Genomic DNA, 21,014 nt, shown 5'->3' on the forward strand with positions numbered 1-21,014 from the left:
CAATTTATCTTCCTCAAAAATATCAGAACTAGATTTTATAGAATAAGGAATCGTTCTAGAGAAAGTAGAAATTTCAGGTCAAATTTTATGTATGTATGTACAATTTAATACCTATCATCTCAATAGGTAGTAGTCTTGATTTAATATTTATCCTGATTTTTTCTAATTCTTTATTTTTCTTCACAAGAAATTGAAATTGGCTTTCTCTTTGCTTCTATTACCTCAAGACTTCTGCTTAGTACTCTCTATTCCTTGTCTTCACTTCAGTCTTCTTGTTTGACTCCTGGTGTGTTTCATGTTGGATTGATGGAGGTACTGTTCAACACATTGGGGAGAGTGGCCATAATAGGTTATATTTAGAAGTAGGGCTGACTTGGAGATTTGCCTATGGCTCATTACTGTTCCATAGTCTATCAGCTCTTCCCAGAAAAAAAAAAAGTCACCATAGATAAAGAATGGGAAGAAATGTGCAAAGAAACATTTCAACCTGGTTGGAGCAGTGACAAGACAAGCTCTAAAAGCATCAGAGTCATCTCCACTCTGTGTACAAAATATACTAAAACATCCCAGGACTGAAATTTTCTGTTCTTAGAAATGTTTCCACTGACCTGTTTGCAAACATCTTTACAGCTATTGAAGTATCATTTCTCAAAACATGTTCTTCTGTCTTTGGGGGAAATTGATAACTTTGCACACTTTGCAACACATTTTGTATTGTATATGACTTTGTTTAGAAGACTCAGTTACATATATTGCATGTATGGTATTTACTGTGTATTTCTGGCTAGTTAGCTTTTCTCAAACTTTAACTTGGAATTGAATTATACAAGTTTTCACTTCTTGAGCTTTTCTCCTAATGAGCTTATTTCTAGTTGTCAACTTTGTAGTTTACAAAAAAGTTTAGGTTGTGATATCTTCTGAATTGCTGGAAACGTATTCATTAGTGACATTTTTTCTTTATTCTGCCCTTTTAAATTAATGAGTAGAATAGTCATGACTCTGATTTTAGATCTTAGATGCAAAGTCTACAGGCCCCCTAGAGTAGTAACAACTAAAAATGCATGTGTTCTTTTACATGTGGCTGAACACATGTATTTTTAGTTGTTACTACTTGAGTGGACCTGTAGATTTTGCATTTAAGATCTAAAATCAGAGTCAGAAATTAGAACACTCCCTAACACCATACACAAAAATAAACTCAAAATGTAATAAAAACCTAAATATAAGAGCAGACATTATAAAACTCTTTGAAGAAAATATAGGCAGAACACTCTTTGACATAAATCACAGCAAGATCCTTTTTGACCCACCTCCTAGAGGAGTGGAAATAAAAACAAAAATAAACAAATGGGACCTAATGAAACTTAAAAGCTTTTGCACAGCAAAGGAAACCATAAACAAGATGAAAAGACAACTCTCAGAATGGGAGAAAATATTTGCAAACAAAGCAACTGACAAACGATTAATCTCCAAAATATACAAGCTGCTCAATATCAAAAAAAACAAACAACCCAATCCAAAAATGGGCAGAAGATCTAAATAGACACTTCTCCAAAGAAGATATACAGATGGCCAACAAACGTATGAAAGGATGCTCAACATCACTAATCATTAGAGAAATGCAAATCAAAACTATGATGAGGTATCACCTCACACCAATCAGAATGGCTATCATCAAAAAGTCTACAAACAATTAATCCTGGAGAGGGTGTGGAGAAAAGGGAACCCTCTTGCACTGTTGGTGGGAATGTAAATTGATACAGCTACTATGGAGAACAGTATGGATATTCCTTAGAAAACTAAAAATAGAACTACCATATGACCCAGCAATCCCACTACTGGATATATACTCTGAGAAAACCATAATCCAAAAAGAATAATGTACCACAATGTTCATTGCAGCACTATTTACAATAGCCAGGACATGGAAGCAACCTAAGTGTCCATTGACAGATGAATGGGTAAAGAAGATGTGGCACATATATACAATGGAATATTACTCAGCCATAAAAAGGAATGAAATTGACTTATTTGTAGTGAGTTGGGTGGACCTAGAGTCTGTCACACAGAGTAAAATAAGTCAGAAAGAGAAAAACAAATACTGTAAGCTAACACATATATATTGACTCTAAAAAAAGAGAAAAAGTGCTTCTGAAGAACCTAGGGGCAGGGCAGGAATAAAGACACAGATGTAGAGAATGCACTTGAGGACATGGGGAGGGGGAAAGGTAAGCTGGAATGAAGTGAGAGAGTGGCATTTACATATATACGCTACTAAATAAAATAGATAGCTAGTGGGAATCAGCCACATAACACAGGGAGATCAGCTTGGTGCTTTGTGACCACCTAGAGGGGTGGGATAGGGAGGGTGGGAGAGAGATTCAAGAGGGAGGGGATATGAGGATATATATGTGTGTGTGTGTGTGTGTGTGTGTGTGTGTATATATATATATATAGCTGATTCACTTTGTTATATAGCAGCAACTAACACAACAATGTAAAACAATTATACTCCAATCAAGATGTTAAAAAAAATGCATGTGTTCTGTTGACCAAGATGTCATTAGTTGTAAGCTCCTCTATGCCTGTTTAAACTTAGAATTAAAAAGACTTGGAAGAAGATTCTCTTTTCTTCTCATTGATGATTCTCCACTGTCTCTTCTCTGGAAACATGTCTTTTCACATGGGTGGATCATTACTGAATGTGTAAGTCACATATGCATGATTTAATATCCAATTTTCTCATGAAATCATGACTTAGCAATGTTTGGGGCAGAGGTAATCAAGTATATACAAAGGTTTAAGAAGTAAAGATTTTTAGTAAAGTGTGTTGTGAAATTTACACAAGAAGACAAGTGATGAAAAGTGATAACAACCCAGTGGGTAACATGCATCAGGTGGAGCTAGCTATCAGCATAGCTGAAAGAATTTTGCTTTTATCTTCTACATGATCAAATTTATGAGAATATTTTGAACACATTGTTCTAAGATTGTTGTCAGTTACTGCACTCTTTTTTTCCTGAAAGTAACTCCTTTGTTACCTTCTCATGTAATTCATGGGAATTAAAATGAAGAAATAATATGTTTAAAATCCATCATATTTTAAAAAATTTTAAATCAAATATAGTTTTATATTCCACTCCCCTCTGAAATAGAGCTAGATAATTTTGGTATTGGTTGCTTGTTATGCTTTTAGTTTTCTGATATTTTTCTGATATATTGGAGAAATACTAGAATATACTAGAAATCTAATTTTTTATAATTAATGAATCCTGTCTTACTATAATTTGGAAATATCAAAAGCCAGATCAGATGTTGAATACTACAATTATGAACAATATAATAATTTAATATAATGATTTCAGCTAACTGAGGGCATAAGTCATGCCCTATCTGTTTTTGCAGCTTAAAAATATAATATGATGCCTGCCAACCCTTAAGAGACCTGTAAATAGAGAATAAGTTAAAAAACAAACCAATAACCAAAAAGAATTAATGCATTATCTTAGCTTTGCGATCATTTTTTTACATTTTATAAATTTCATAGAGCATCTCAAACACCAATTTATCAAGATATTGAAATATAGGACTTCTTAAGAGAAAATTAAAATGGTACTGCACCTATTTTATTTCAGCATCTAAGACCTACTGTAAAGAAATTAGTTCTTCTAGCAAATTTTCTTTTACAGGGAATATTAATATTGCGGAGTTATAAAGTGTTTTCTCTTATAGAAGCACCAACTATAGCTAAGCTTTCAAAGTTTATTTTATTTAGTATTTAATTAAAATCCAAATTAAAGGCTATATTAAAATTAAAAGCTATACTAAATACACTGTGTTAAATACAAGAGTAACAATAGTAATAGTAGAGCAATAGTAACACAATACACTATGAAACATTTGCTCTTAATATTCAATAGGCATATAAATTATTTTTCTTGTTTTAAATAAATATGTAGACAGTTTTAGTCATTAGGGAAAATTTTCCTATGAGCCAATATAGATGAGATATAAATGACATTACATTTAAAATAATAATTGATCATAGATACCTTTTAGGCCCATAGTTATCAGAGAAAGATATGAATGAATACAAAGAGACAAGTTGGAAAGCCACTGTAGGAATCCAAAGCACACATGTTTTTCACTTGGTACTTATGGTTCAGATGAAAAATAAATGAGATGATATGAAGGTTTTTCCAGAGAAAGATATAGCGAGATCTACTGATTGGCTATGAGAAGAATACTTCCAAGTTTTTGGCTTAAACAATTAGATGATTAATGGTATCATATACTGGAAAATATGGTGTGCAGGTTAAAACCTGAATGCTTACAGCATGGGGTAGCACAATTTTAGTTTTTAAGAAACTTGCTCTCTCACCTTCTCGCTTTCAAGATGACCAAGAAAAGAAGGAATAATGGTCATGCCAGAAAGGGCCGCGGCCACATGCAGCCTATTCACAGCACCAACTGCGCCCGAAGTGTGCCCAAGGATAAGGCCATTAAGAAGTTCGTTGTTCGGCACATTGTAGAGGCTGCAGCTGTCAGGGCATTTCTGAAACAAGTGTTTTCAATGCCTATGTGCTTCCCAAGCTGTATGTGAATCTGCATTACTGCGTGAGTTGTGCCATTCACAGCAAGGTAGTCAGGAATCGTTCTCGGGAAGCGCGGAAGAACCAAAGACCTCCACCTCAATTTAGACCTGCTGGTGCTGTCCCACGACCTCCACCAAAGCCCATGCAAGGAGCTAAGTCCTTAAATACTAAAGAAATACTGTCCCTTGGGGAGACAGTAAAAAAAAATTATACTTTAAAAAAAAACTTTAAAAATGATTTAACATTGTAACAGATCTTGATGAATGAGTAGAATAGTTTTTACTAAAATAAATTTTCAATGGATGTAGAATTCTGGATTGACATTTGCTTTCAACACTTAATGTTGTTATTTATTTTTTTGCATAGATTCTGAAGGAAAAAAGCAGGATATAATTCTTACCTTTGTTCATTTTTATATAATGTAATATTTTCCTCTAGATACCTCTGAGATTGTCTCTTTGTGTTTTGTTTACAGGAGTTTGAATATGATATGCTTGAGTGTTTTGTTTTTATTTTGTTTTGGAACTTATCCTGCTTTCTGTTGTCAGATTTTAGAATCATTGTTTTGCTCCCTGGTGTCTCTGGTATTAATTATGGAAACTTCTTATTTCATATTTACGAAAATATTTTTGATGCCCTGTACTTTTCTCTCTTCTTTTAAATTCAAGTTATTTATGTGTTAGAGTGCTTAATATTGTCACTGAACTTTTTGATATTCTGTTGCACTTTTTCTCTCAATAGTAAATCTCTCTGCTTTATGTTACATTTGGATAATTTTTAGACTTATCTCCGAGTTCATATATTCATGGCAGTTGTGCCATGTCTGCTAAGCAATGGAAGGTATTATTCATTTCTCTTACTTTGTTTTATGTTTCTAGCAGTACCATTAGCTTTTATAATTTTTATCTCTCTGTACTTTATTATTTCTCTGATCTTAATTGTTGTCCACTTTTTATGATAGAACATTTAACATATTAATCAGTTATTTTAAATTCTCTCTCAGATTGTTCTGAAATCTGTGTCCTGTTTCAGTCTAGTTCTAGTGATTGTTTTGCCCTTTGTGAGTGTGTTGTCTTTTTTGTTTTGCTTTTTCTTGTGTGCTTTGAGTTTTTTGTTGAGCATAAGACATCTTGTCTAGGACTGTAGAAACTGAGGTAAATAAATGTTATTCCAGGAACCTATACTTTGTAGTATTTTGTTCTCTAGTTTATTTTTATTCCTTGTGAAGTGTTATAGTTCATGTGTTGGATCTTCTTGCCTATAGTTGATATTTGTCACTTTCTCTTAAATAATTTTATCTCATTCATTTTTTTAAATTTTATTTTTTACTTAACATTTCTCTTAAAGCATTGCATTATCTTTTTTCTAGTAACTCATTTGTTTTGCTTTATTACTTTATTATTCATTTCTAAAATAATTTTTAATTTTATAATTCTAAATCTAATCCTTGATATCTGTCACCTTATTTATGTTTTTCTAAAATTTGATTTCCTTTTTTCTTTCATTTTGTAGGGAAGGGGACTGTTTGCTTGTTATCTAGTTAATCAAATTTTTTTGTTTGCTCAACTTCATTTTTTTCCCTCATCTTCTGGATGATTAAAAACTATGCCATCAACATCTTTCCACATTTAATTCATGTACTGATATTTTGTGCTCAGAGATCAGAAGAATTAATATTGTTAAAATGTTCATACTTCCTAAACTGATCTGTAGATTCAATGGGATCCATATAAATTTCTGGCATTTTTCACAGAAATAGGAAAAACAATCCTAAAATTTGTGTGGAACCACAAATGAATCTCAATATAGCCAGAGCAATCCTGAGAAAGAACAAAGCTAGAGCTAGCACATGTCCTGATCTCAAACTATATTACAAAGCTATAATGATCATACTAGTGTCATACTGACATAAAAATAGACACATAAACCAATGGAACAGAATTGAGAGCCTAAATAAACCATCGCTTACATGGTCAACTAATATTTGACAAAGGAGTCAAGAACACTCAGTGGGGAAATTATGGTTTCTTCAATAAATGGCATTGTGAATAACTACAGGCAGCAAAATGAAACAGGACCCCTATCTTACACTGCACATGAAAATTAACTCTAAATAGATTAAATATGTAATGTAAAATCTGAAATTGTACAACTCCTAGAATAAAACACAGAGAAAAAGCTTTTTGGCATTGGCCTTGGCAACACATTTCTGACTATGACATCAAAGCATAAGCAACAAAAGCAAAAATCAGCAAGTGGGACTATATCAAACTAAAAACTTCTGCATAGCAAAAGAAACAATCATCAACAAAATTCCTACCTATGGAATGGGGAAAATTATTTGAGAAAACATCTATCTAATGAGGTGTTAATAACCAGAATATGGAAGAAACCCATACAACTCAGTTACAAAGAACAAACAGAAAAACACTCTGATTTAAAAATGAACAGAGGAGCTAACTAGATATTTTCCCAAAGAAAACATACAATGGCCAAGAGATACATGAAAATAACACTAATCATCAGGGAAATGCAAACCAAAACTACAATGAAATATCACCTCACACTTATTAGAATGGCTATTATAAAAAAGAGAAGAGACAAAAAGTGTTAGTGAGACTATGGAGAAAAGGAAACCCCTGTACACTGTTGGGGAAATGTAAGTAGGTACAGCCACTGTGGAAAACAGTATGGAAAAAAATAAAAATAGAACTAACATATGATTTAGAAATCCCACTGCTGGGCATATATAGAAAGGAAATAAAATCATTATCTTGATGAGAGACTTGCACTCCCACATTCATGGCAGCATTGTTTATCAGAGCCAAGATATAAAAACAACTGTGTCCATTGGCAGGTGAATGAATAAAGGAAATGTGGGATATACTTATATATATTCATATCTATATCTATATTTACCACATTGTGTATACATACACATTTATACAATGAAATTTAGAGTGGAATATTATTCAGTCATGATAAAGCAGGAAATACTGCCATTTGTGACATTTGCAACAACATGAATGGACCCTGAGGGCATTATGCAAAGTGAAATAAGTCAGCCAGAGAAAGAGAAATATTGCATGATCTCAATTACATGTAGACTCTAAAAAACAAACAAAAAACAACCAAAGCTGAACTCAGAGAAACAGAGGATAGAATGGTGGTTGCCAGGGGCTAAGGGAGAGGGAGAACTGAGATGTTGGTCAAAGGTTGCAAACTTCCAGTTATAAGATCCATAAGTTCTAGGAATTTAATGTATAGTATAATGACAATAGACAATAGTTAATGACACTCTATTATATACTTGAAAGTTATTAAGAGTAGATCTTAAAAGTTTTAAGCACACACAAAATTTAGGAAATTATGTATGGTAATGAAAGTGTTAACTAACTCTATTGTAATCATTTCGCAACATAAGAATGTATCAAAGCATCACATTGTACACCTTAAAGGTACACAATGTTATGTGTCAATTATATCACAATAAAGCTGGGGAGAGGGTAAAGTTTACATTTCTCTTCCACATTTTCATCATGGAATATATCCATCTCTCTTAAATAAACCACATTCTATACATAATTATAACTCTTTTTTACTTGTTCTCCATTTTTCATTTATCAAGGCTAAAGGAAATCAGACTTTAATTTTCAAGGAAACATTGTATTTAAAGAAAAATAAGCCTTTATTCATCATGTGTTGTAATTTATCTCTGTCATTGCAAAAAATTATACCTTTCAATACCTTACAAAAAAGTTATGGAGAAATTAGAAATTGCAAAAGGAAGCTAACAAATTGCAGATGAAATTAAAAATTGCAATATTTTTATGTGACTACAAAAAATCTAATTTTGTTGCATTTTCTTCTATTTTTCTAAGAAATTAAGTTAATTTAATTAGGAAAAATGTGTAATTAAATACTCATATTGCCTCATAAACAGGACTTGATAGGATTATTTCCCCAGCAGCAAGAATGTGATAACATTAATACAATTCAATAGTTGATTATTGCTATCTCCACTTTAATTTTAATGGTACAGATCTTTGCTTTAAATTTAATTTGTATCAATTTTTCCATTTTTTACTCATTAAGAGTGTGTTTCTGCTCTTGGGTTCTGTTTTTCTAAGTTTACTTTCTTAAAAATAGTCCATTTAACAAACACAGTAAGTTTATGAAATCTTTGAACATAAACAATAATGAAAATATTAAAATTGCTGAAAAGACTGTGTTCAGTTTAGAATCAAGTAAGACTTCCATACTTTGAACAAAATACCTCTTTGGAATAACTACACTATTATTATAAATGTCTTCACCTTGTAACATTTTGTTTTTATATCTAGGTATTAAATAGCCCACTAGTGTCTCTGTTGCATGAATATGTAAGAACAGCATAAACACTCCCATAAAACAACAACAACGGCTGGGTTTCCAGTTTGTTTCAAATAAACTTTGAAAACAGATAGTCATATATCTATGCTTAGTGACTTTTATTTTGAAACCATTCTATTGATCAGTTTTTTGTACATTTTAACTTGGAAAAGATTCTTTTCAGTAGTTTGGAGTCACTCAGTAAAAAATAATCAACCTTGATTAACTGAATGATAATGGCAGTCTTGGAGACATCCTGCTTTGTGACTACAAGGTGAATTTGTAATTAATGAGGACAAATTTTAATAGTCATCACCAAGATAAGCAGTGCATACTGAAGTGCAGAGGCCCAGACACCAATTGTAGATTTCCCTAAGCTTCTCTACTCTGATCTCACTACTTCTCTCCTTTGAGGTTCCCTATCAAGGTCTTGTCAGTCTCCCATTCTGTTCATCACTCTAAGTTTTCTAAAAGTTTATTTAAGTTCTCTATTGTTGGTACCAAATTGAGATGTCTTCAAGACTGGATTTGAGTCCCTATTAATCTCTATTTATCTTCATTTGCATTAGGCAAAGAAACTTACCTTCAAAATATTGACTGAAAACATAATTTAAATAATTGAGAAATGTTTGATTGGATATATGATATTTGCCATACATTTGCTTCTGAAATTTAATAGATTTAAAAACAAGGGTAAGAATACAGTATTCAACTGAAAGATAATAGTGATAAATCAACATTTACTTACCATCTGTTACTATGCTTGTCGCTATAAGTGATTCAAAATATAACATTTAATCCTTCCTCAAAATACTAATTTTCTAGGCAGGAAGATAATATATACCCATACAAGGTCAGCTGATATAATAATGTTACTAGTTTATACATAATAAATATCTAACTGACATGTGACTTTAAGTGTTACAGAGTTTTGAGTAAAGAAGAGTCTACTAGACTTTTAAAAATTTTAAGTCATTGTTATTAAGACATATTTTTCGATTGTCAACATAACCATTTACAGAGGAATAGAAAGAACTTCTAAATTCTCAGCTTTCAAAGTTTGTTTTGTATTTTATTTTCTACAAAATGCCTAAGAAAATGTCTTTCAATAGTATTGAAAACTTCTAGAAATGTAAGTGATGAATAATCAAAACAAAGCTTTTAAAACAAGAATAAAGATAGACAACATAGAAGTTGCCATTTCTAATTGTTCTTCCACTCCAAGTTTGGTGCTAGAAAAAAATATGCTTGCAAGGACTATTTTTATTAGTGTCAATGTTATTATTTAAATAAGATGTTAGGGAATAATAAATCAATCTGTTATGTTTCCTTATTTTCATATATCAGAAATAACTTCATAATGGTGTAGTGATTTAGAGCACTAATTATGCAGCTAGACTGCTGAGTTCAAAATTGAGCTTTACTATGTACTACCTGTGTCACTTTGGGTGAATCATTTAACCTCTCTGCGTCATGGTTTCCTCATCTTTAATAATAGTGTCTATCTCTAGGGTTGTTGAGAAATTTAATGAGTTAATATATGAAAGTGCTTGGAAGATTGTGTGACTGACAATAAATGTTTTTTAGTTTGGGTTAAAAAGTTAAACTGATTACTGATTTTTTTCCTACTAATATAGCTGAAACATTTTTAGTGCTAAATATATAGCAATTATATAGAAAAGTATTTCTTTAGAAAATGCCATATTAATTCACACTTATTTGGCATTTACTAGTCTTACTAGGAATTATATCATGAAGTTATTTTAATTTCACTGAAGTATGTAGTAAACATACTATGTCTAGTATTTATTCCCGACTGTTGGTCATTTAAGGTATTTCAAATTTTACAATATTATAAGTAGTGTTTCAATAAAGAAGCATTTATATTTAAACATTTCTAAATAGTCCCTAGTATTTCCTTTTCCAAAATTCATAGAGAATTGCTGAGAGAGGACCATTTTATAATTCATATAGGTTTTCGAATCTTTTACAGACCATGTATCATATCTTTTCTTTCTTCCTTCCTTTCCTTCTCCTTCTTCTCCACACCCTCCCCATCCTCCTCCTACTTCTTTTCCTCCTTCCTCTCTCTCTCTCTCTTTATGTTTTCCTCTCTCTTTCAAGAGGATGAATTACTTGTATAAAAATTGAACGCATGCCAGATTCTTACTAACTGGAGTATATTTAATCTAAATAGAATTCAGTTTTGTTCTTATGGTCAGCTTTTCTAGAGAGCAACTTTTATATGAAACTAAAATCATCATTAGATTAGACAGCTATTATATGGCTACTGGTCTGAAAAGTAAAACAACTAGAATAGAAAAGTCTTCATTATTTAGCGAAGAGGAGAAACTATTTCTCACAATAATATTTCAGAGGTAATGAAAAGTAAACCAAGAACTCTTGAATGCTAAAGAGATGCCAAAAATCAAAAGTGATTCCTCTGGGCAATATATCACACATAGTAGATTGTCTCACAAAAGTCACAAAAGAAAAAAATGAATGTAAATTCCATATGGGATTCAGAAAATTATCTCAAGATTTGTATATACATTATCATACACCAATTAAAGAATCACCAGAACCCGACATGTTTTTCAAAATATCATAATAAAATTATGATTGAACATGCTGTTCAGATGCTTAAAATATTTTTAAAGGACAGAGTTTACCTTTAATACATATAACAAAGGTAGTATGTATAACAAGTGTAGTGTAACAAAGTGGACAATAATAAGGTCATATATCAAATTAAAAATAATAGGTAGACTATTTTACCCAGAGTGAAATACTCAAATGCATAGAAAATGATTCTCCGTTTGACAATTTCAGTGACAAAATGACACTAGGATATAATTTTCCAGGAATTAAATAGAAAGTGAAGTGAAGTCTCATTATCTATAAAACCATACAGGTTATGACAGGCAGTGTAACAATTCAATAGTTGAGACTGTCTGTTAAAAAATATTTGAGAACCTGAAAGGGGAAAAATTCAAGAGATAATATCTGAACCCTAATGTGTCCATTTTCTTCACTTGGAAATTGAACAAAATGCCTAGAATGATATGCTCACAATTTGAATTATATTTATTTTGAGGAATTGTAGGTACCATATAATGTATCTTAAGTAGACTATGATTTTAAAAAATAGCAAAATGAATAAAAGTCTGAGTTAAGAAAATGAGCTATAAAAAGTGATGATTAAATAGGACAATTTACCAGCATCATAAATATGAGTGAAAAAATATACAAAAATAAGATCCATCAATAAATTTCTCCCCCAAGGAAAACTAACTTTTAATTAATGAACAGGAGAGTGTATCTTTGTTTAAATCATTTTCAATCTCACAACCTCAGGGATATGCTGGGAGAATGTTTCTGTATAGATTTGGGAGAATGTTTTTGCATGGAATTTTCCAGCTTCTTTACCCTATTTCTGAACTAGAGAGTAATAGTGGGTGTATATACATGTGTATATGTGTATTTTAATCTAGATTCCTCTAGGAAAAGAATGGTACTAAGTCTGAAATGAAAGTTCTGTCAAGCAGAGCAAAATTATTAACAAAAAATAATACACAAAGAAAAAAATAGGAAAATCATTTATAAAAATTTCAAAACAGCTTTATTTGGAAATATAAACAGACTCAGAGTTGCAAGAATTATAGAATATTTTCAGAGCCCTATTAAAGGCATAAGACCATGTACTTACTACAGTAAATGTCAGCTTACTTTTCAAATTAAACTAATATTTAAGAGTGGTAGCTGAAAGCAGGCCATGGAGACTTAAATTATATGGCCTTATGGTAAATAATAAATTCAATACATCTGATTATTTGTAAAGCTTTCTGAGATTTATAGGTTTTATGAAACAGCTAGTTACATCAAATTGACAGAAGAATCTGTTCATGTAAAAATACTTAAATACATTTAGTTTTCAATGTTATATAATTTTTTACTTGGAAAAAGAAGTCTCTGCATTAGAATTTTAAGTATTTGAATTAAATCACCATTAACAATTGAGTTTTTCCCCCTAAGTTGTTCAAAAATGCACTGGGGGGAAAATACCATATAATATACGTGGGTGAGAGATAAAAGATTTTGTATTAGTTTCCAACTTAAGAAACATTGCCTCATTAGCAAACTTTAGCAGCATAGAAATTCACAAATATAAAGCTGAATAATCAGCTTGAATGTCTGGTGGTTGCATTCAGGACTCTCCTTTATTATCCAAATAAAGGAAGATGAAAACACTGTTGGGGGGAAGATGAAATGAGTTCACTTCTGTAAAGTTGAAGTATTCCCAACATGTAGTAAACACCAATAAGTGTTTGCTTTTATAATTAATGTTTTATGTATTATAATACTACAGAGATTTCAGAAAAAATGTTTAGAGCATGGATTCCTAGAGTTAACAATAGTGTTCTCTAATAAGTCTAGTAATTGGTAAGTTAATCAAATTAAACTGATCTCTTTACTCCAAACTTCCATAGAATATATGGGAAAAATTTTAATTCAGGTACACATTTATTATTTTACATCTGAAAATCTGTTGACATATAACACAGCCTACATTCCATGTTGCACAGAGTAAATCCTTGACTATCCAAGAGCTGGTTATTAATCTCTGCAATATTAATCAAAATCTTTGAAACACATGTTTACCTAGGGACTCTATGTTCGTTAGCATTGCAAAGGAAAGAATGTAAGTTATAACTCTGCTATAAACACTTTTATTCTCAACCATGTAAACTAGTGACTATATATAATTTGTTATTTTTAATTTAAAAGGAAATGAATGATAAAAGCTCCTTTTTTTCAATTTGTGGAGCCTCAATTTACTTAAAGTCTAAACCAAACTTGAACCAACATAGCAACTCTTTTTCATGAATAATGGGAGATTTCAAAGGAATGACTCAGTTATAGATAAGGACAGTCTTTAAGTAAACTAGAGAATGAGCCAGACCTCGTTCTTGTCCTCAGGCAGGTGCATGGTAAATGATTCTGGTCAGAAGTTATCTCACTACAGCTTTCAGCTTTACAGTAAGTCATTCAAAGGATACACTCAGACCATCAAAATGATGTAATTAATTCAAAAATCCACTTTAATTTTCTAACTTGATTTCTTTGTCTATAGTCACTTTAATCAGAACAGGATTTTAAATCAATTTCAGAAAAATAGTAAGGAGGCCACTATCTCATTCTAAAATGTAAATCACTTCTATATAAAATCTACTGTATCCTATAATGTGAATATTCAATCGTGCTGTGTACAACAGGGGTGTACACAGCTCATTTGTTGCATCTTTACTTTTTTAACAGTCTCTTATCTTTACAATGAAGTATAATGTTAAATACAATTGGATCTTTTTCTAAGCAAGGAATAAGCCGATAAACTAGACTATTTTGAAAAAAATATTTAATTCAAAGTCTGGCTCACTCTCATCAATACCTGTCTGCAATTCAAAATTGTTTTAAAAGCAACATACGATTTTGTTGTCTGTATCAATAACTGAGCATTCATTTGGGATGTTGATAATCTCTTGTTTTTAAATTGCCAATATCTAATTAGGAAGATGCAAACGATTTTTGCTTTGTGTTGTGTTTGTTAATTTTTGTGGTATTACAAATACTAAATAGAATGTGGGAAACTCTTTCAATATTTGCTCTATTTTATTTCCTATTCATTCTTTGTGATTCTATTTTCAATAGTAGTCTTGCAAACATTTCTAAGTCTATAATCTCAAGTTTTAGAGGGAGAAATACAGTGACTATATCAAACTATAGGAGGAAAATTTGTATTAGTTTCATTCTCCATTTAAATACATTTAGTAATTAATTACCCAGAACATGGTAGGTATTAAACTCTGAGTCAATATGTGAAAGAATGATCAATGAAACAGAATTTTTTAATGTATTTGAACCACCTAGTGCTGTATTCTTTATTCACTTACATTTCCCATTATTCTCAGTTTATGTGTAAATTTTAAGTATATATTAAATCATCGATCTTCTTTTTTAACATTAGTCAGCATATGGGTTGTGCTGAGCCTAAAAGGTAAGTGTTCAATAGACTAAAAATAAAATTGTGTTGCATCATGATTTTCCTCATGGGAGTGTGGGCACATCAACAACTATACATCCAGATGCATCACTGTGTCAGCCAAATCACTTATTTTAAAAAAGAAATTCTTTGTCCTCACAAAAAATTAAAGGCTTTTTAAAGGCAATAGAAAGATGTAGATTTTTAACATTTTTTTTGTATTTTAACAGATGTTTTGGATTAGCAGATAAAGTAATTAAATTTGTGGGACACCTCTGTGCATTTCTCTTTTACAACTACCCTCTGAGGTAAATAAAAGCAACTTCAGTGCATGTTTCATGGCTCTGAGAAGGAGCATCTTATGTTCTTTAACTAAATAACTTAGATTCCATGATTACCATTACAACTAAGAGCTTGACAACGTGTTAAAGACTCTCTCCTTAATGTCCTTATACGTGATCTGAGAAAATATCAGCTCTCGTTTAACACACTCCTGTAGGCCTTTTCCATGTTTGAGAATTGCTGTCTCCCTATAGACTCATGGTGAGGACCACAGTTGGAACCTGCACACTGCTGAATGGTCTTGTTATATCTCCTTTGCCAGAGTTCTAGCCACCCGACATTTTCACTTTAAAAATTCCACTAAGTTTTCTGCAACCTCTAAATAACACAGTCTCTTTCCACTCAGACCACATAGAAAGAAACAACACATACAAATGTGCCGTGCTTTTTCCTAGTCTCGGTTGTGACACCAGATGGGTTTTCATGGTGGCCACAAAACTCCGTGTAGCCAGGAGAATTCTAAGGTTGAGCTTGGAAGTGAGGGCAGAGGGAAGTGCTGTCCTCTGAATCCATGATTTTGTCCTCCAGCCCATCTGTGGTCTCCAGGCCAGCTTGACCACTGAGATCTGTACATTATGAGGCATGAGGCCTCTCTTAATATTGGGCTGGCCAAAAAGTTCGTTCAGGCTTTTCCCTACGATGTAATCCGAGATTCCCATTGCATCTGCTGCTTCTTTCATCTATATTGGGAATTGCAGGAGAGGACAGGCGGTTGTTACCAACATAGTTACCAAATCATTATCAAATCCCTTTAAAAAATGCTCTAAAGGCCAAAAGTTAAGAGCTTCTGGTTACATAAACATGAGCATTTCAAAAAGGAAAATCTTGAATTGCCTTTATTACCTTCAAATACCTAAATCTATTCTTGATTACATGCAATGGAATGAAATCGACCCTAGAAGTTCATCACTGTTTAGAGCTTCTTCCTTTTGGTTTTTATTTTTACTTTTTCTATATTATTTTCTTGCTCATAGTTGGATGTGGAAAACATTTTACATGTGAGACTACTTGTAAGTAGCTTGACATGCTACTACTGACAAAATGTTATGCAGTCATTGTGTGACCAAGTCTTAGAAAGTCCTCTTGTGAGTAAATGTGTATGATAATGCGACCAAGAAATCCTAGAGATTCCCTGTTGGCAAAAATATAAATGATATGAGTTTCTTAAATAATAGACCTGATAAATGTGGATCTCTTTACCGCTTTCGCATGAATCTCAGAAAACAGATAACTCATCTGGAACTGTTTATTTCTAATTTAAAGAAGAAAACAAAAGCAAAGCCATTTTATTTCCCATTTTTAATGGCTCATTAGTGTCTAATTTGGAAGTCCCCTTCTACACCATATCAAAGAGAATGTACACTTGTTGCTCACTAAATTTTAGAGCCAGTATAATTTTCTTTCAAACAATTGCATAGAATTTTGGAAAGTTCTTTCTTTGTCCCTAAAGTATCATGGCAAAGGTGCTTAAAGTAAAAGTATAAAACATACTGGGGTCAAAACCATGGAGTCCCCAGGAAAGTGGGGACAGTGTGAGGAGCTGTACTTTCACCTTCTTGGGGATTCCATTTGAGGTCCAAAATGGCACTTGAATGTCTCAATAAGGCAAACGATTGTGAGGTTCTGCATATAAGAAAAGCTCTTTCATGACAACTACTGTTTCCACATCAAATACATCACTGCTCTGTTAGAAGGACCCTGTCTCAAATGCAGCACACAAAGTAGATCTCTGCTGTCAGTGTCAGGAAATTAGAAGCCTATCTGAGCACTGGTGGTTGTACATTTTAATCTTGGATCTGTCCACAATACATCTGAAACAAATTCGTCCAGGACATTTATGCTACTTCCATTACATATATTAGTGATTTTTAGTGTATTTCTTACTCATTTTGGAATATACTCTTTTGAAATACCATTTGATTATAAGTCCTAGAGCATAAGTGAATTTATCTATGTCAAGTCTAAAATTAGAGTATTTGCATATAATTTATATTTTATGATTTATTTCTAAATTATTAAGAATTGTGTTTTAAATTCATATATGTACACATATATGAATTTAAAATACAATTATATAAAATATATTATAGACAATATAATATATACTATATAATATTATAATATGTATTATAATATAATATATAATATATACATATATATCAGTAAACTGCTAGGGATATTTTGCCTCTGTGCACCTATTTTACTACTTACACTTTCCCTAAAGAGTTTATTAGACGATAACGGCATAACACAAAATTTAAAATATACATTTAAAAATACATGCACGATAAAACATGATAGACTTAATTCTTATTTAGTCAAAACTTTCAATGATCCCTTTTTAAACTACTAGTATTTCTTGCTCTTCATTTTACTCTCTTTGTTCTCTTCTTATTCTTTTTTTTTTTTTAACCATTTCTTCCTGCTTCAATTTTCTCTTTCCAACATAAAATATATTACAGAAAAATTTACTTTTGAAACCAGGTCTACTCTTTGTACCCTTTTATTCAAAAAATTTCATTCATTTTGATGGCTCTTGGTTTTTTGCTTCAAATGGATGCCCTTCTATCAACTTGAATCCATCTTTCCTCCAAAACATGCTATTTCTCTGGACTTTTAAATTTTCATTTTTGAAGTGATTATTTTCCCATCTTTCAACTTTAAATTTTTGTGACCATCCTGGACTCCTCGCTAGTTCTCATTTTTACCCTCATATTTCTACTTGCTAAGTTCTTTTCAATTCCCTGTGAAACTAGTCCAATGTAGGATCCTCATATCCTTGTACGTGGAGATCTTCAATATTCTTTTTTTTTTTTTTTGGTGGTACGCGGGCCTCTCACTGCCGCGACCTCTCCCGCGGCGGAGCACAGGCTCCGGACGCGCAGGCCCAGCGGTCATGGCTCACGGGCCCAGCCGCTCCGCAGCACGCGGGACCAGGACCGGGGCACGAGCCCACGCCCCCTGCACTGGCCGGCGGACTCTCAACCACTGCGCCACCAGGGAAGCCCTTCAATATTCTTCTAAATGCTTTCCTGCCCCTTTATTCAACCCTGCAGAGAAATTTCAGGAACATAGTATTGGAAGATGGCTTTGCACAGTTTCCTCAGCCCCCATACCAAAGCCTTCAAGAACAATTCAGCCAGTGCCTGGTACCCACTGTGCTTTGTGCTGGTTTGTTCAGTACTTGTATTCTCAGACCTCTGCACATTTTCCAAGTTCCTCAGGAATCCCTGTGACTTTTCAGTTCATCTGAAAGTTGATAATAGTTTTCTATAAGAGGTTAATTAAATGCCCATTTTTACATTTTTTTCTTCCTGTGTGCTCATGTTAACTTTCAAAATTTGCCAGACTTTAAATAAATATACATTTAAAATTGTATTATGTTTTAGCATGCCATTAAATACTGTCAACATTTTATTAAGACTTCCCTGACATTTAATACATGTTCCTATAAGCCGTTTTCCTAATATTTTCTACTTTTCTTTAACTAGCAATTTAATCCCGATCTGTACACGCTGACAGTGTCAGTGGGATCATATAATTTTTGCAATCTCTACGTTTAGCTATAGGCATACCCCATTTTACTGTACTTCACTTCATTGCACTTTGCAGATATTATGTTTTTTGCAAAATTGAAGGTTTGTGGCAACTTTGTCTCCAACAAGTCTGTTGGCCCTATTTTTTCAAGTGAGCATTTGCTCACTTCATGTCTCTGTGTCACATTTTGGTAATTCCTGCAATACTTCAAATTTTTTCATTATTATTGTATTTGTTATGGTAATCTGTGATCCGTGATCCTTGATGTTACTATATTGTAAACATTGTAATTGTTTTGGGGCACCACAAACTGTGCCCTTACAAGACAGAAAACTTACTCCTTAAATGTCGTGTGTGTTCTGACTGCTATCCCCCATCCCACCTCTCTCCCTCTCCTCTGGCCTCCCTATCCTCTGAGACACAATAATATTGAAATTAGGCCAATGAATAACGCCACAGTGGCCTCTTAAGTGTTCAAGTGGAAGGAAGAGCCTCATATCGCTCTTTTTAAATCAAAAGCTAGAAATGATTAAGCTTAGTGAGGAAAACACGCTGAAATCCAGGACAGGCTAAAAGCTGGGCCCCTTGTACCAAAGTTAGCCAAGTTGTAAATGCAAAGAAAAAGTTCTTGATGAAAATTAAAAGTACTGCTCCAGTGAATACATGAATGACAAGAAAATGAAACAGCTTTACTGCTGATATGGAGAAAGTTTTAGTGGTTTGGATAGAAGATCAAACCAGCAGAGCAAGACTCTAACTCTCTTCAATTCTATGAAGGCTGAGAAAGGTGAGGAAACCGCAGAAGAAGAATTTGAAGCTATCAGGTGTTGGTTCATGAAATTTAAGCAAAGAAGCCATGTCTGTAGCATAAAAGTGCAAGGTGAAGCAGCAAATGCGTAGAAACTGTATCAAGTTATCCAGAAGATCTAGCCGAGATAATTCATGTAGATGGCTGCACTAAACCAACAGTTATTCAATGTAGAAGAAACAACCTTATATTGGAAGAAGATGTCATCTAAAACTTTCATAGCTAGAGAGGGAAAGTCAATGCCTGGCTTCAAATCTTCAAAGGACAAGCTGAAAATAGGTAAATATGTGAATACTTCAATTTAGAAATTACTGAAAGTGTGTGAATGTTGCTGGCATTGTAGAATTTTAATAGAGAACTGTGGAATGTCTGCTTCTCTCTCCCAAAACACAATTTAAAAGCTTGATAAAATTGAAGAAAAAATATATTGTTTGGAGGCATTGGCAAGCAAAGATCAATAAAAGATCAACATTTCAAAGCGAAGCAAACAGTGGTTGTACCCACATTAGCCTTCTTTCCCCCACCTTGAGGCATTTGTCTATTCAATGCAGGGATAATTTAGGATGAGCAGAAAGTGGGTACTTTGAGTTGTTAACAATTGTATGGGTCTGAGGAGACAAATGTTGGAGTTTGAAGGTGCCAAGCTACTGGGAAGGGCTGAAGTATCTAGGGAAAGACAAGACAACAGGGAAGTGAGCCTCAAATTCCATGTAATTTACTCTTGATTCACTCTGTGGATGCAAAATATGAGACGACTAGAAAGCATACAAAAATAGCGGAAAGGAGTCTAAAGAGTTGAGAGGAGATTTGAGCAGTTACATAGCGCTAGGGAGGCAAAGACTTGAGTTCATTATAAATGCCAATGAAGTGACACTCTATGAAACACCCTAAGGCTTCAACTGAGAATACAGCAATTCCAAACTCTTGGAGTAACAGCACAGATAAACTAGACCAGCCTTAACGATGCGCGTATAATTTTTTTAATGCACAGTGTCTGGTATTCAACTAAACTTTTGTTTGTAAAAAAGAGGAAAGAAACACAGTATTAGAAGAAAACTGAATCACAAAGAGACATATGGAACACAGTTAAGAGTTCTAACATATATGTCCTTTAGGTTGAAAAAAGGATAAGAAAGAAGGTAATAGGAAGCAATATTTTTAAAAGTATTGGCTGATCACTTTCTAAAACTAATAGTAAGTTCAAGCAGAAAGCAAGATTAAAAACAGCCCACCACCACCACCAGAACAATAACAACAGCAAAAACAGTGTCCACTAAAGAAAAAATGCACAACCTAAAAGTTGTGAGTTATATTTTATATG

At 32.8% G+C, this 21,014-nt stretch overlaps 1 pseudogene; it reads left to right on the plus strand.

Moving 5' to 3' along the window:
* Window positions 1-4,375: 4,375 nt before the first annotated feature.
* Window positions 4,376-8,598, plus strand: LOC132517938 (small ribosomal subunit protein eS26-like; annotated as a pseudogene).
* The last annotated feature ends 12,416 nt before the right edge of the window (window positions 8,599-21,014 follow it).

Source organism: Lagenorhynchus albirostris, chromosome 3, assembly GCF_949774975.1.
Source record: "Lagenorhynchus albirostris chromosome 3, mLagAlb1.1, whole genome shotgun sequence".
Lineage (NCBI taxonomy): Eukaryota > Metazoa > Chordata > Mammalia > Artiodactyla > Delphinidae > Lagenorhynchus > Lagenorhynchus albirostris.